General features: G+C 27.6%; 1 protein-coding gene across 1 annotated transcript in view; it reads left to right on the forward strand.

Moving 5' to 3' along the window:
- Positions 1-352, forward strand: part of LOC119585019 — a gene marked incomplete in the record, with an annotated part of 10,106 nt that overhangs the window by 5,105 nt on the left and 4,649 nt on the right.

The raw sequence follows: 352 nt of genomic DNA on the forward strand, positions 1-352 counted from the left end.
ATTTTTTATATTCTGTTATGATTTGTGTAATTGTCTTATGTTGGTAATCTTCTGTATTATTTTATTCCGATTATTTTGGAATTCTGCTATTATTTTAGTCTGTCTGTATGTATTTTGTTAATGTTGTCTGTATGTTGTTTTGTTTTCTGTCTTAGTATGTTGTTATATGTCTCTGTAGTATTTTTGTAATGTCTGTCTTATTTGTTGTTAATCGTCGTATATGTTTGTATGCGTCTGTAGTTGTTGTGTATATGTTGTTAGTATTTTGTGTATATTTGTTGTAGTATGTTTGTTTTCTGTCTGTGATTGGTTATGTCTGTTTTGATTTTGTGAATGTCTTCTGTAGTTGTTT

This window comes from Penaeus monodon, chromosome 19, assembly GCF_015228065.2.
Source record: "Penaeus monodon isolate SGIC_2016 chromosome 19, NSTDA_Pmon_1, whole genome shotgun sequence".
In the NCBI taxonomy this organism is placed as follows: Eukaryota; Metazoa; Arthropoda; class Malacostraca; order Decapoda; family Penaeidae; genus Penaeus; species Penaeus monodon.